The sequence below is a fragment of the Gadus chalcogrammus genome, chromosome 16, assembly GCF_026213295.1.
Source record: "Gadus chalcogrammus isolate NIFS_2021 chromosome 16, NIFS_Gcha_1.0, whole genome shotgun sequence".
In the NCBI taxonomy this organism is placed as follows: Eukaryota; Metazoa; Chordata; class Actinopteri; order Gadiformes; family Gadidae; genus Gadus; species Gadus chalcogrammus.
The window spans coordinates 21,819,519-21,833,497 of record NC_079427.1 but is presented as its reverse complement, the minus strand read 5'-3'; the positions used below and the strand labels follow the sequence as shown (position 1 = coordinate 21,833,497).

The following is a 13,979-nucleotide window of genomic DNA, read 5'->3' as shown; positions in this document are numbered from 1 at the left end:
CTCACACACACTACTATATTCTTTTGCATAAACATATATACTCTCTCACACACACTACTATATTCTCTTGCATAAACAACTATACTCTCTCACATACACATCTATGCTCTCTCACATACACTACTATTCTCTCTCACATACACTACTATGCTCTCTCACATACACTACTATTCTCTCTCACATACACTACTATGCTCTCTCACATACACTACTATGCTCTCTTACATACACTACTATTCTCTCTCACACACTACTATTTTCTCTTGCATAAACATCTATACTCTCTCGCATACACTACTATACTCTCTCACATACCCAACTACTGTATATGCTCTCTCACGCACTACTATACTCTCACATACACTACTATTCTCTCTCACATACACTAGAATACTCTCACATACACTACTATTGTCCCTCACATACACTACAATACTCTCTCACATACACTACTATACATTCTCATGCATACATGTAAAAGGAGTATAATGGTGTGTGTGTGTGTGTGTGTGTGAGTATACTGGTGTATATGCAAGTTTATAATAGTGTGTGTAAGACCAAGTATTAATTCTGTCCAAGGCGGCCCCTCATATGTGTGTGTGTGGTGTGTTTGTGTGTGTGTGTGTGTGTGTGTGTTGTATAGTAATACAATTGTAATTGTAAAATAATAATAACCGAACACAGAGCGAAGAGGGGATAATCTTTGTGCAGGGATATTGGGGTTTTCATGTTGAATTATTCGTAGGTTTCTTTTCTCTTTGTTCAGAACATGTGTGAAAGGAAAAGCAAATCTATTTACCTCTACTTGCTTGCATATCATATATTCATAACCTCTACCATGGAGGTTTTCTCCTGTCAGTGTGTTTGTCAATGTACCTTACTATCACTGTCCGGGATATAAAAAAAAAGGTTGAGCACAGATTTATAGCAAATTTATTCGGTAGGTTGGTTATGACCCAAGTAAGAATTTAGAACTTTTCATGCCAATCAGCTGAAAGAGGGCATGACAGTGGGCATGAAATGTCACAAACAGGTTCATGACTTAAAAAAAAAAAAAAAATCCTGAAAGGTTTTCAAAGGTTCATAGAGATTGTTGCAGTTTCTGAGCCCCGCCCTTTCCTGTTTCCCACCTCTATCAAGGTGATTCCGGGGCAGATGTCTGGATTAGGTAGTTCAGTATCAAGTAGTAGTTTTAGTGAATGCTCTACCAGCAGCTTTTAGCTGATTATCTGGTTCCGGCAAATCCCCGAAAAGATCTCAAGTCACAGAAATAAAAACAGAAAAAGGAAACAGATCATGGACTGCGTAGATGCAATTATTGCGGTGGTTGTTATTGTGTGGGGGCGGATATACGAGAGCATGGGTTCCTCTGAGTCTGTTATTTACAGATGTAAAGTCTGTGAATAGCCAACAAGGCAGAATCTTGGGAAGATGTGCTATTCCTCATAGTTCAATGGCCTGCAGTATAGAGAAACTGTAAAAAATAAAACTAATTTTAGTGAAGACCACTACATTCTAAAACTATTGCTGTGTTCACGTGGATCAGGCAGAAGGTATATAGAAATCCTGATATAATTTGACCAGAGCCGGACAGTGATGCTGATAGAAAATACTGGCAACAGTTACGGCACCCACATTGCCGTCCAAAAATAAAATATTATAATTGTTTACAGTTCCCCATTCTTTGTAAATAATACTTCATCACAATAGCAATATATCATCATGCATGTTTTGATTTGCTGTCGTGCCATTTGGTCAGACTGTTTTACCACGCGATCCAGAAGGGGTAGTCCGTCTGCTGTCTGCCTGAACCAAGTGAACGCAGACTCAGCCTTACAAAAGTACTTATTTGACATCTGGGAACTGTGTCAAATAGTTACCTTCGCCTAAGCACTAGAGATATCTATGATTTGGAAATGGTTATAAGATCCATAGTAAAAGTTCATTATTTATCCATTTATTCTCCATTGTTATACATTTTCTTGAAGCAATCCATTTTCTATTGTTACGATCTGACCGAAGAGGGACAAAATCCATTTTGCCTGAGATGTGCCTTTGTGGGGCCAAGCAATGGAATTGATATGAAAGAGAACAAAAGGGAGCCGGGGAAAAATGTTCTCCTCTAGTTTAGAGAAAAGATGTGGACAATATCCTGTATCCATCCATGTCCTTGGAAATACCCTCTATCCTCTCACACAAAGACACTGATATCACACAAGTAACAGTGTGAAAAAAGGGCTGATGTAGGTATGGCTGTTTGAAAGGAAACTGAACACGTCACACGGAGAGTCCCTTTCTATTCTTTATCATCAATAACCATTTGAATTATTATTTCAGGGCTGGCGTGAATACACGAGGGCAGAGGGCTGCCTCTGCGGTGCCTAGTCGAGGTCAAGAACTGAAGGGTTTGTCTTTTAAAGAATAATACATTATAACATGCAGCATCCTCTTGGTAGTTTAACATTTAATGATGTGGTATTCCCCCCAGTGAATAATAGTGAAATTGTTATTTTGTGTATCCATATCCACACTATTTATTTTTCCGCACTGAGCTTGTTTTTAACAGTAACCTTGTCTACAGCTATTTCATTATTAATGCAATCCCGAACCGCTTGTCACAAAATAGATTTTTTAATAAGGGGAAGAAAAGGAAAAGCAGAGCTTCGGCCGAGCACCTAGTGAATATAAAGAGGTAAATAAATGCAAAATATGGTATGCTGTGCTGAGCAAGGTGTGTTTATAGCAAGTGTGTGTAAGACAAGGGTTCCAAGTCTGAATAACTTGTCCTTCAAATCTGGATGTAATTAACATGCTTGGTAGGATGAAAGGAAGGACTTTTTTTGGAAACCAACAATTTGGTAGAAACAGAAACATTGACTGTGAGATCAAAAACACGACATAATAAAATATCCATTTCATGTCGCCTTAAGCGCTAGACAATTGCTGCAAAATTACGTTTTTCCTTTTATGTTTTATGTACTATTAGTACAAAAGCAATAACAGTATTTATTCTATTAACGTCGAAGAGACATTAATTGTGCTATTCCAACCACCATCCAAAGATCATGTTAAGCAAGCCTGTCTGTTTTAGATATGTTCTTCATATAACTGTATCATAATAATATAATAAATGTAATTAATGTATATTAAATGTATATTTTCCAACATCTATATATGGCAGATAAGCCTTTTGTTAGCCATGTCTTTACTGAATAAACAGCAGTAGCTGTATTAGTGTATTTACAACACAAAAGCAGAGTAGCTCCATTAACAGCAATGAAGTCACAGGGACACGGGAGGATTCTCGAGCAGCTGATCATATGATGCATGTATCTGTCTGCAGTATTGCCATCCACCACTCTCCCTATCAGCAGGGTATAACACCGGATCGGCCTAATGTATTGACCAACTCCTGCTAAAACGGAGCCCAAGGGCAACTTTATTAACCTCACACAATCGATCCACCCCAATGTCTGACACCACCCCCCTGGGCTCCAATTGCTTTGCTCCTCTCTGTCTTTCTCTGTTCAGCATTCCATTTATTCCTCTTCCTTATCGCAGCCCTGTCGCTTACCGGCCCCTCAAAATTCTATGCAGTGAGATTTAGTCATTTCCTATTATCTGGTCTCTATTTTAAATGCATTCTTCTTCTTGACACTGTCTTTCTTCTCTCTCCTTATACAATCCAGTATCAGGGCTGGAAGAGATGGGCAGTCTTGAAGATTCCTAAATCCCAAGAGAGGAACCCAAGGGTGAGGGGAGGGGGAACGAAGAGGTGCCTCTCACATACAACATATTAATGCATCTGTGTATGTGTTCATATAGACACACAAACGTGTGAGTGTGTGTGTGTGTGTGTGTGTGTGTGTGTGTGTGTGTGTGTGTGTGTGCGTGCGTGCGTGCGTGCGTGCGTGCGTGCGTGCGTGCGTGCGTGCGTGCGTGCGTGCGTGCGTGCGTGCGTGCGTGCGTGCGTGCGTGTGTGTGTGTTTGTGTGTCAGCCATGGCTGCAGAATGCTGATAGCCCCGCCCATCAAGTGTGGCTTATACTTAAAAACTGGAGAGGATTCAAAGTGCTGCACATCACACACTGCAGAAAGAGCCTTCCTCAGCTCCCGACATGAACACCTCAAACTATGAAGCAACAACAGGCAGGTACAATAGTTGAGGGGATAAAGGCTGCACAGGGAGAGAATTAGAGAGACGGAGAGAAAGAGAGCTGGGGAGAGAGAGGAGTGTGTGATGTTATGGAATATGCTTTTCTTTGTGATTCACTCTGCCTTATACACCTGTGACCTCACATGGTGTGTCTGCTTTAAAAACGAAAACAACAATGTCACTCACAGGAAGAAATGAGGCACCTGAGTATATCCGGATGGATTAAATAGGCAAGACTAACAAGAAGATTGTGTGATCTCTGCTCCATAATTGTCCCAACCGTGAATGATCTTAGACAGCCTTTGCTGAACTGAGGCATTTGAGTGTGTTGCTGCAGAGAGGGGTTCGGCAAAGTTGATAAGAGATTGTTCCGGCACAACTGGGACACGCTGTGGGAGGAGTTGCAAACGACCACACCAATCAGTGTCTCTCTCTGTGTTCTCACTTCTACCACCCGTTTGGTAGGTACGGGAGCAGGGTGGCAGAAACAATTACAGCGAGCTAACCGCAGAGTGCGACGTCTACCTCACCTGCCGAGTGCAGTGCCTCCAGTGTCACGAGGCCTCCTGGTTCCCTGCTGCCATGAGAGAGCGCTTCCGCAAGGAAAGCTCTAATTGAAGCCATCTCAGGTCATCTGGGTTTGTAACTACACTTTGAAGGAGAAGGCAACCATCGCTGTCTTCACCGCTCTGCGTCACTTCAAGGGTCATTATTGTTTATTGTGTGAGGAGCATGTTGTTTTTTACATGCATTCTTGAATGTTTTTATTTTTTTTTATCTCACAAACAGTCTCACTAACACCCTCACAAACACCTTTAGATAAGCCCAACCATCCAGCAGCACACCCTATTGAGTGGTTATACCTTACAAGAGCAACAACTATAGTATGTATTGTTTAATTTCTCTTTCATTCATTTGACATTTTTATAAACACATTTTCTTTGCAAAAACCAACTAGATAATTGCAGTTACTCCGACAAGAAATGAGCGCTGCCGAGGCCTCTCCGGGCGTCACTGTAGTGACAAACGATTAGCAATCAATCTCTGCCATCCCTACAGCGGCCCAAGGCCAAAGATAGAACTGCTGCTTTATCGAACTAAGGTGGTGTCTAGCTCGGCACAGCAATTGAGAATATCGATCGATGAGTCGATACCCCCGAGCAAAACATATGCCTTTAAAGTGATGTGTAAAGACCCTGTCCTAGCAACTCATTTTCGTACTGTTTTTTAAACTTAGCTCTCGAGTTCCTTGGCCTTGTTCTTTATTTCTACTGTGGCCATGGGCGTAGGTTTAGGGTGGAACGGTATGGACACGTCCTTACCAATGTCAAGGGACAATCGAAATGTCCCTATCAATGATTTTAATCAATCTGAAAATGGTCCACATGCTAGGAAGGATGTAGGTACCCTGCATTTCAATATAGCTGGTCCAAGCAATACCCATGGCTTTATTAGACCATTTTTGAAGAAAACCCTTCTTCTATATTTCCAGTGTGTCAAAGCATAGACCTACTCAATTATGAAGGGCGTATTGGAAAAGATTAAAGGTTGAATCGTCTCGATCATTTAGCCGAATAGTGCCGGTCTGTCTGGTTTTTTTTTAATAGGACTTTTATGTTCGGATAGTCGTCCAAAGTCTTCCTCTTCTCACTTTCTCCCTTTCCTCCACTCTATCCTTTATTAGAACCATTTCTCCACATGCTTTGTGTTCAACAATCTAACAATTAATATGCTATATTTGTCTGCATGAATGATTATTAAATACAATTATAAATGATCAATCCCAATCAGAAGAGGAATTCTGTCCTATCTTGCGTGATTAACCATTGTCCAATCTACAGTGGACAAAGAAATGGACTTAGTGTACATTATCAGGATGTATTATTTGTAGATAAGGCACATTACAACCCAAGCCTTAATGTATAATAAAGCAGTTAACCCAATGGGTTCATTGAAGATTAGTCATCTGAAGTCCGTTTCAAATGTTTTTGTCTGTCTCTCCGGGGCCAGAGCACTTTTTGCGGTTTGCTAATTTAACTAAGAGAAGCCGGGGATACATTTCACCCACAATACGTTTAAAAAGGGGCCTATAAACAAACAAAGGCCAGGGGACAAATAATCCATGAGCAATTCATTAGTGTCCACAACCTAAGCAGAATCCTTCATGGAAGTCACTCTGAATAATGAAAGCAAGGCAGACAGCTAGGCAGTCTCCTTCGTCTTCCCTCCTGTGATCCTCTCTCCTCTCCTCGCCCTAGCCGAGAGACACAGAGCAGCGGGACACTTCATTGGCGATGATTTGCAACCACATATTCATTTTTCATATCATAAATATATTGGCCCAGGCATCCGGAAGGTCAGCGGCGTAATGGCCATTGTATATTTTATGCGTGGCGAAGAAGCCTTGCTCTCAGAGTTAATCATGCGGGGCGAGGGAGGCGCGCAGGTAGAGAGGGAGAGGTTCTGTTTAAATCACAGAGTCAGCCTCCCTCAAAAGGTCAGACGCCTCACAGCAACTCTAAGTACCCCAGAGTGGAAGGAGTGGTTGTAATTGCCGGAAGCGTCCGTCAGTTATCTGAATAAGCCAAACACGTTTTGTGGAGGTGACATTGGGGACAGACCTGCTATATGCCTCCCTGCCTGAGCACTTACGTGCCTCCCCTTCTCTGCCCACCTTTCACACACCAGTGGGGAAGGAGCTGTGCAGAAGAAAGGCCCCTTGTTAACGATAGCATGGAAGAAACACATGAGGAAGCTTATCTTTAAACAAAACAACAACCACAGAAATTATTTTGCTGAAATTATTCTGTCTGCTCTACTGTTATGTTTGAGTACTATCGATGAGTATATTGAGTGAGTGAGCAACTTCAAGAATCATCATACTGGAATTCTAGGTCTTTCCACTAACGCTATCCCTCTGGTTAAATCCTATAACTCACATTAAATACGGCACAGAGGACAGTGAAAATAAAGATTTTACTTCATGCGCATCATATTAACAGAATGAGCCCAATATATCGCCAGAGAGGGTCACTTCAGAGGGTTCCTAAAAGAGTTAACATGCTAACTACAAACATTTATCTGGCAAATCCATGGAGCAGTATTTCAACTGGGTCAACGAGACCAATGATTTCAACATGACAAGAAAAATGTTGGATTCTGTCCAAAGTCATTATGAACAGGAAACACAATATCAATACAAAAAAGACCACACAGCGCGTAGGTTGCAATCCTTCTATTGATTTTGATGCCAGTAAGTCACATTAAGGATTTCAATTGCAGAAAAGCGATCAATATATTAGCATGGATATATAATACTTTACAGCTGCTGTATGTACGATAGGAGAGTTATTAAGATTGTAAAAATTGTGCAGAGAGCATCATTTTTAAACTAAGCAACCAACCTTCCACATCATCCATTGAGGAGTTTTTCTTTTTGCACTTTTGATTGTCAGGCAAGATGGATTCCCGAAACCAATCAGAAAATAGATATAAATCGATGTAATAGAAATGCCCTGGTTTGTCAGAAATGAGCCGGGAGCAGTCAAAAATTCAGAATTGTCTCATATAAAGGCAGGCAGCCAACTGGAAACAAATATTCTCACAGAGCCTTTCTATTACTAACAGCTGATGGATGGCTTTGCCATTTAAAAATCACTCAAATAATAGTGCTTAAATCTAAGTTAAAGTACTTTTACTTGATATTTAATGGATATATCTGAACAATTAAAAAATACATGTGGGAATAATTAAAGTGAATAGTAAGAGAAGAGAAAGAACAAGAATAGCCATGTTCTGGCCTATTTCATTTAATTTTGAGTTGAAGTGGTCACTTAATCCCTGCAGGGGGAGAGCCCCATGACTGCTTCCTACCTGGATCTCCACTCCGTAGCCCATGTACACGATGACCTTGTAGGTGCAGTCGGTCACAGAATGGACAGTAGATATGGCCTGTGGCAGAGCCTGGATAACGCCCTGAGGCCCGCCGAAGTCCATGTTGCAGGACGCTGCAATGATGAAGACATATCATGTGTTGGAATAGGACGACAATGACAACTGAGGCAGTGACAATGACTGAGGCTGAGAAGGTCTTCTGGACAGTCTGAAAACCCAAGGAATACGTAGAGTTAGATTGATTGCTAAGGCATCAAATTTAAATGTGAGAATCAAGTATAAATCTCGCATTGAATTCAATGTTAAAATAGAGACATGTAACAATTTACATTTGCATAATCAATACTTTACGCTTATTGATTGATTGAATTGTGTACCAAATTTTAGGATTGTGATCGAATCAGATGATGAAATTTAATATTTTCTAATGCACAGAACAGACAGGTTGTGGTCTTCTTGGTTTCTTGAGTTTTCTTGAGTTAAAAAGTGATGAGTTTCCCTCTGAAGAAACAAACACTCTCCATGCAAGTCATCTGTCAACAACCTATTATGTGTTGAGCTGATACAATTACTGCCATATTGTATCACACCAACCCACCCACGCACACACCCACATATGTTTCAAACATTTCTGGTTTGCATATCCCACTGGATAAAGCCTTGTGAAAAGACTGTGAAAAAAGAAACAGAATATATTTTGCTGTGTTTTTGTTGCTTTGTCTTGCAAATCTGATTACTGGTAATAAAAATATTCAAAAACCAAATTCAAAATGGTAAGAAAAATTATTGTTTCCATTTAGTTTTGCAATTATCAATTAGAACATTTCTTCGAAAAAGTTTGAGTGTGCTTATTTTGGGTTCTGCTCTGGACACAATAAAGCATCAGAGTTCTACTCATGTTTTTTGCAGCAGGATGCACACATCTCCCTTCTCTTACCTGGACTAATGCCGCTTTTCCACCGCACATGTAGCTCGACTCGACACGACACGACTCGACACGACTCGACACGGTAGCAGCGCGGGTCCTTTTCCACCGCAAATAGTACCTCCGGGACGTGGGCGGGGTCGTCTGCGCGAAAGGGCCGTGACGTATTTTTGTACGCGACGCAAACAACACCTACGTAACCCACACATGGACAGAACCCACATAACAACAATGGAGAACATCGATGCGATGGAATTCGTGTTCGTATTATTAGCTGGCATGTTGAAGAAGTGGAATATGTTGGCTGCGGCGCTGCTATGGCTGTTACCGGCATGGTTGCCATGTCGCTCTCGTGACTTCGTCACACTCTCTGGCCAATCAGTGGCCGGCCGTCTGCCGACGTCACCTTTTAGCATCGGCTCAGCCGCTTGGAACCTAGAGCGAGGCGGTACTAGAAAAAGCAGCCACTTGAGGTACTAGATCGCGGTGGAAACGCAAAAAAGGCGAGCTGAGTCGAGTCGAGTCGAGTCGTGTCGAGCTGGTACCATGCAGTGGAAAAGCGGCATAAGTGGGGTGGTCGTTAGGCTAGTGGTCCCCTCGTCCATACCACCGGGACTACCTGCTAATGTGCTGCCGCCCATTGCAGACGAGTCCTTTCTCAGCAGTAGCGGGCCCACAACGGCGGTGTCTTTCCCTGGTACAGTAGTCGTAGTGCTAGCAGTAGCAGTGGCACTAGGAGACACCCGGGCAGGCAGCTCCATGTCTCGCAACTGCACTTGGGCCGCTCGATCAGAGGGGTCTCCAAGACGAGGGGGTTCGGGGGTGTGCGCTAAGACGGGGATGGGCCACTGGTCGGGGCGGTCAGGAGCCCCCCCGTATCCGGCAAGTGCGCTCTTCAGCGGTGGAGTGACGGGGAACGGTGGGACGTTCCCGTGCACAGCCATATGCGGAGCCCCAGAAAGCTGTCCGGTGGAAAAGGGAAGGGGACTGCGACGGTTATCCACCCCCCGGCCACCCTCACCGTAGTGGGGCCGGGCCCAGGGGCCCAGCGGGGGCTGTTGGGAAGAAGGGTTGTGATAGGGCGAATGCTGGTGGGGGATGTTGAGCGGAGGGGCCGTGGTGGCCATGGGCAGCCTTCTGCTGGTGTCCTTGGTGGTGGGGGCCACGCTGGCGGCCCGCAGCAGGGGGCTTCCCGGGGTCATGGAGAGGCCAGGGCGGTCCTTAGAGGCAGATGCTGTGGATCCAAATATATAGGTGTTCAGTTTATCTGTTCGACAACAACAGGCCATAAAAATATAATATTCTCTGCCGACATCAATTGCAGTTTTTTATTCAAATTTCTTATTATTCATTGATTGGATTGTATATTCCAGAGATAGGAAAGGGAATACTATACATGGCACACATCGGATACAAATTGTTTACATTTGCGATACTGTGGGCTTCAAAGGAACAGTTTATTAATATTTTTAGGCATTGCTGCACACCAAACCACAGAGGTAAAGTATTTGGTTCACTCTAGGATTTTTTTAAATCGTGTTCAAATTGGTCTGCGCTCCACTTTAACACGACTGTCACACTTGTGTTGTGGATATCTTCCCATGAGTCGACTGCTGGCCAACGAGACTCTGGGGGAAACCATAAGAGCGCGAGGCGAACAGCGCTTGTTAAATCGTTCACATCAGTGTGCTTCCTTCCTCCCATACTACCACTTGTAATGACACTTAATATTCCTCGCTAAGCGGATTTCATGAGCCGGGAATATTCTTGTAGCGTAACAAACCATTCTCCCCTCCCCAAGAGCACCTGCCAGATCTAATCGGAGACCCCTTCAGGAGGCTATCATCCGCCGAGGGAAGTCTTATGTTTCTTTAACAATGCTTCATTTCCACCATAATAGCTCCCCCCTCTCTACCAGCTAATAGCAATCTGCTTCAAACAATCACGGGTTATTGTAGCCGCTCCACTTCCCAGCCGGCACCTTTTCTTCTCAAAGCGAGAGGGTAATGGCTCAGGCCTCCTACAGACTCATCCGGCCCGTTGTCGCTTGAAGCATCTTGAACATAATTCAAAAGACCAGACAAAATTTGCCGCATTGAATGTGGGGTATAACTCCTTTCCACAGAGAGCAAACAGGTGTGAATATTGTAATGTACCCATCTTATCTCTTATAAGTAATTGTATAAAGGATGATCTCCTTTTGGTGAGCTGTCTGCTGTATCTACATGTGTTTTTTTTCATGTTTGATTACACTACAAGTCAAATTAATTATTGAATCTGAATCATCCTCTGAAAAAAGCAAACATACCATCATTCTGCCATTTATTTTCCACATTATATCATAAAAGGGTCGGAATCTGAAAAACAATCGGACATGTGGCCACAAGAGCCTACTTTGATGGATCCCTCAGAGCTGGCCCACTGAATCAACCATGAGCCCATTACAAATCCCAATCATTAAAGTTCACAGGAGTTACCAGCAGGGAGACACAGCCAGATAGCAGCCTGAAGGCCCACAATACGAAATAGGGTAAAATATGCACCCACTAGACTATGCTGAGGGTACTATTACGATGACTAATAGATCGAAAAGGAAAGGATCGAAAAGGATTTCCTTCATTCTTCCATTCAGCAAGCAAAAGGAAGAATCAACCATGCCTCTAGGGATTGGTGAAATTAGAGACGGGTAAGGATTGAAAGAATTGTGTGTGTGTGTCTGTGTGTGTGTGTGTGTTTGTGTGTGTAGGGGTGTGTGTGTGTGTGTGTGTGTGTGTGTGTGTGTGTGTGTGTGTGTGTGTGTGTGTGTGTGTGTGTGTGTGTGTGTGTGTGTGTGTGTGTGTGTGTGTGTGGGTGCGTGTGTGTGTGCGTGCATGCGTGCGTGTGTGTGTGTTAATATCAAAACTCCAGTTGATGATAGAGTGAAGCAATACCATTATTGGATGAAAGGTAAAGATTGTGTTTCCCTGAGTGTGCAGTGTTTGTTTTTATATGCGTATTTGTGTTGACTTGATGCAAATTCGTAAACATAACGCTTTTTTAAAAAGTCTGTTTTTTACATCATTTTTTGTGCAGAATGGATAGGTCAAATAATGCAGCAGCTAACACATTCTACACACAATACTGACCGTGTTTGTAAATTCTGTCTGCAGAATAGATTTTCAGAGTCATTTTTCTCCTACTGAATACAAACCAGGCCCTTGATCCAATGTTGCCTGTAGCAAAATGTTCCCCACTTAAAAATGTCCCTTACCTTATCGATCCTGCACCTGCAGAATAATAGCCAGACATTCACCTTCAAAGCCTTTAAATAGATATAGGTAGCCAACTAACCCTCCATTTACAAACCGTCATATTTATTCAAGTCAATAGTGTGTCGTATGTGAGAGTTATCTCTTTGGTCTCTGACAAACCCAGTTTTTCATAAAAAACAAAATAGCAGTGCAATCTGGTTTAATTTCAACTCCATTCCAAAAACCAGCAAACATATTCAACAATACTATGAAATTCAAATGTAGCCTTAGATATTAAATTATTTAATAATGTGATTGGAACATGTTGCATGTTACTTATTGGGAAAACATTTGCATTTCTGCATGCCATGCGTGGATATTAAAAGAGGAACTACTTCTACATGATACCTTCACTTAAGGTCAGTTGCCCATTCCTTGATGGCCAAGAACAAAGACTATAGGCAGACCAATATCTCATTCTAGCCCTTATCAGTGGATATGCATTGATTTCCAACTTGAAGACAACAAGTCAATAACAACAGTCTGCCCCTAAAAGACTCCGGGATACCTTTCACAAGCAAAGGACAATTTTGTCACAGAAAATCTTTAGAAACCTTCAGATGATTTAAGCATCTTTGAGGGCATAGTTTAAAATCTCAGGTCCATGAACCAACATTCCCGAGGACCAACAAACATGAAAGTTTCAACCTTACAAATCAACCATTGTTGGAGTGGATATGAAAATAATCATATTTGGGGAATAAAACATGAGATCATATTGAACAATATTTTCACATTTGAGACTTTGAAATAATGAAAAGCACAATCCGGAATTTTCCCTCAACACCAAGGTTTGAATCCAAATCAATCCGCTCGTCATTTCCGCATTTTCCATATTTTGATTATTTTGTCAAAAGCTTCCATCCTTGAGCCCTAGATTTGCAAAGCCGCCTGACTCTTTGTGAATCTGTACAAAGCCAGTGCAATTAGACACTCTTTTCCCTCACATAACTGTAATCCAGACATGCTATTTATTGCTTGGCAGTGACCATAAAAAAATGCAGAGTGACAGGAACTGTGCTGTTTCTGCGTAATCAGCAACAATTCAATGATTTGATGCCATGTTGTGGTGTACGGTGTCCCCTTTGATTTGTTTTAAAACACAAACACAAACAACACTGCACACAGAAAATAAAATGAGACACGCCTGGATCCATCGGCTCAGTTATGCCTAGAATTTTGATTTATTGTTATATTTATAACAATCATTCACTGCATTTAAATGGAAAAAGCACTCAAAGCACTTTAATAGTTAGTGTGGTGGATGATACTCATCAACCACTACAAGTGCAAAGGTGAGGAATGAAACCATCCAATATATTACACAATGAGTTTCATGGCAGTTGCCAGCAAAGTTTTGGCTGGCAAGTTTTTTTTTTTAGAGTGAAGGAAGCTGCGATACATCTGTCACTGTGGATCTACTCTGAGGTGAGTCTTCATCACGCCCTGGATACACCAGCACCAACAAACAACATGTTGACTGCTGACACCCTGCTACAAAACAAAGTGTGATGCCTCAGTGCAAGGAGGGCAGATGTGTACAATTGAACATGATTAGACTTGGAAAGCTAAAAACGAGGCATGGGAGGAGGAGGGAAATAAATGCAGAGCATAAATACAGGCAGACTGTAGAACAGATACAGAAATGCAGGCAGTAAGAGACAAACAGCCAGACAGACAGATAAACAGAAATATAGATGGATATGGACAGACAG

The 13,979-nt window shown here is 42.2% G+C and overlaps 1 pseudogene; it reads right to left on the bottom strand.

Annotated features, from left to right (window-relative positions):
- The window catches only part of LOC130405660 (seizure protein 6 homolog), a 32,353-nt pseudogene extending 22,177 nt beyond the window's left edge, over window positions 1-10,176 (bottom strand).
- Between the last annotated feature and the right edge of the window lie 3,803 nt (window positions 10,177-13,979).